General features: G+C 30.9%; 1 long non-coding RNA gene across 1 annotated transcript; it reads left to right on the top strand.

Annotated features, from left to right (window-relative positions):
- The first annotated feature begins 904 nt into the window (after positions 1 to 904).
- LOC144554344 (uncharacterized) lies at positions 905 to 1,916 on the top strand. The gene is made up of 2 exons (XR_013511605.1): positions 905 to 1,162; positions 1,401 to 1,916. It is a non-coding gene; the product is annotated as an uncharacterized LOC144554344 (long non-coding RNA).
- Positions 1,917 to 2,748: the final 832 nt, after the last annotated feature.

Raw genomic sequence — 2,748 nt, 5'->3', positions numbered from 1 at the left:
TGTGCTTTTGAATGCTATTTTGAATAATCCAAAGCTACTGTAGTTACAGGTTTATATATTCTTTATACATCTAGATCTTTGCTTATCCTTGTTAATTTTTAAGCTTTCCTTCTGACACAACTGAAATTAGAAAAATAAATTCTGAGCACTCTCATAGAGTGGGGATACCAATTAAGAATGCATGCCATTAGTAGTGTTGTTAACCTCAATACTTAATCTATATATACTGCCTCAAAATTCTTTGATTCATGTATATTATGAATTAATCACAATGCATCCTTCTTTTGTGGAATTAAAGCAGGGTGTGAAGCAAGTGCTGGTAAAACTTGGGTGCAAGGTTCAGCTCTATTCATTGAAGGGGAGGAAACAATAAGACAACCTGTCATTCCTGCATCAAAGGTTGTCAATAATGAGTAAATTATAAATCAACTTCTTTTTTTCGTTCTTTGTTTTTTTAGCATATATAACCCAAACTGTACCAATTGGCTACTAACACCAAACATAATTGAACATTGCTAGGTTTTTTTTTCTTTTCTTTTTTCTTTGACTATCTAGAGGCGATTTGTTTCTGAACATGTATGGAGGTCAAGTGTAGTTTTGACAAAATGACTTTAACAATATCAAGCTGTTATGTAAATAGTGCCAATCTAACGAAATGCTACAGCTTGAGTTTGTCAGTTTAATGCCCGCTGCCTAATCATCCCAAGAAATAGATAACCTGAATTATGCCTTGCATTAGTTATTGATCGAAATCAGAAATAGCATCTTCATTGATTTGATTTGTCTCAATGCAGGAAACTGGTACAGCTCACCTTGATTTAATTCACAAGACTCGTGAAAAGGTACAAGTTTGATGCTGATTTAAAAATTGTTTTTACTTGTTGACCTGGTATGCTTTTTTAATTTTTTACTTATTTTTTCCATTGCAAATAAACTATTTCTCAGGTCATGATAATGAAACTCTGTTTGATATTATCAGTTTGGTTCATATGCTGATTTTTCATTTTGTTTTTTATATTTTTTATGTAGGTGAGGATGGAGTGATAACAGTATGCTACTTAGTTTTGGGAATTTGGTCTGAGAATGAATCACCGGGCCGGGTCACAAGGTACTGGCTGCATTGGGGTTTAATAGTGAAAATGCTAAAGAGCTTTCCAAAATCGTAAGCTTCTTTTTCTTTTCTCTAAAAAGTATTCTTTTTTCTTTTTATTCAATTGTTAGGTAGCCTGGTAGATAACCAAATAAAAGAATGATAAGGGTAAACCGCACAAATTTTGGTTTCTAATTTCAACCTTGCAATAATTTCTGTAATTTTTTTAAGTTACAAAGAATATATATTCATTTACATTTCTTGTCTTCTTTTCTGTATAATCATTTCAATTACTTGTGTTTTGTTGCAGGCCCATAATGATGCTCCTTTTGAGTTACAGATGATATAAATATGATTAAGAGCTTGTTAATTTTTTGATGAAGAAGAGCTTGTTTATAAATCAACAGGCGATTTATGGGACAAGTTGCTTCATGTGTTGGTGTTGGTTTGTTTGCCGCCCCCATATATTTACACATAAAATTGCCTGTTTATAATCCCATTGTCTCTGATGTGATGAAAATTTGATGTTATTTCATATTTATGTTATTTTAGTAAAAATCTTTGGATATATTAAATACTCATAAGAAGAGAGGGTCTTTTAAGTGAGATACTAAATGCTGCAATTTATATTCACGTAGAGAAGTGATATAGGTATTATCTAAAGGTATCATTTTGTAATCAAAGTTTTAGACTCTTATTATCAAACATTATAATCTGTAGACATGAAAATTGGAGAGGCATTTGAACCCTAAAAAAAATAGGAACATCCCGCGACAAAGGTTTGCGCAACTACTGCATTAATATTTTCTTCTTTGATTGGAAATAATTATTCATCTTTGTTTGCCAGTTAATTATTTTTTAGTTTAGTAGCATCTTATATCGATAATACAATTATCAACAATTTCCTTTTATGTTCCGCATTTAGCTATAAATGGTTAATATTTGTTCTCTGTATTTTATGTTTGTTTTATTACATATATATGGAGAGTTGGCACCAGGGTCTAGCCTCCTATTGAGGAAGACTGGAGGGCTTTTATGAAAATTAACCAATCATGGGAGGCTATGAGGAAAAATGAGGGATACTTCTGCTTGTATGTTCGGAGAGGCCAAAATGAATTGGCAGACTACTTAGCTAGAAAAGGTAGATTACAGAACTGGAATTATATTGGTTTTTACTTATCCCATGTTTTAGAAGTTGAAAGGAACATATATAATGCATAAAATAGGAACACTAATGTCTTGGATGTAAAATTTTGGCCTACGGGCATGAGAAATGCAAAATAAAAAAAAAAAAATCAATTTGACTTGCTTGTTGAGGCTTCATCTTCAATTGCACTAGATTTTTGTTGAGGCTTCATTTTTAATTCTCACGAGTTATAATTATTGAAGAGAAATAGTTGATGTTATTTACTGGTACGACCAAAAGCTCAGTACCGTATCAATATTACTTTGTATTAATAAGGGAGAAATCATCATATCTTTACTAAACATTATATGTAATCGGACACAAGTGTCATTTTAGTTTCGATGAAATTATTTTTCTTGTATTATGTATATTTTTTAATTAATAATTTTAATCATATTTTTTAATCATTTTTCATCTGACTTTTTAAGTACATATCATTAGATTATGCTACAGATAAAACAAATTTCCATCT

This window comes from Carex rostrata, chromosome 5, assembly GCF_964058835.1.
Source record: "Carex rostrata chromosome 5, lpCarRost1.2, whole genome shotgun sequence".
Classification (NCBI taxonomy): domain Eukaryota; kingdom Viridiplantae; phylum Streptophyta; class Magnoliopsida; order Poales; family Cyperaceae; genus Carex; species Carex rostrata.
The sequence above is the reverse complement of the archived record's forward strand: the minus strand, read 5'-3'. Positions and strand labels throughout refer to the sequence as shown.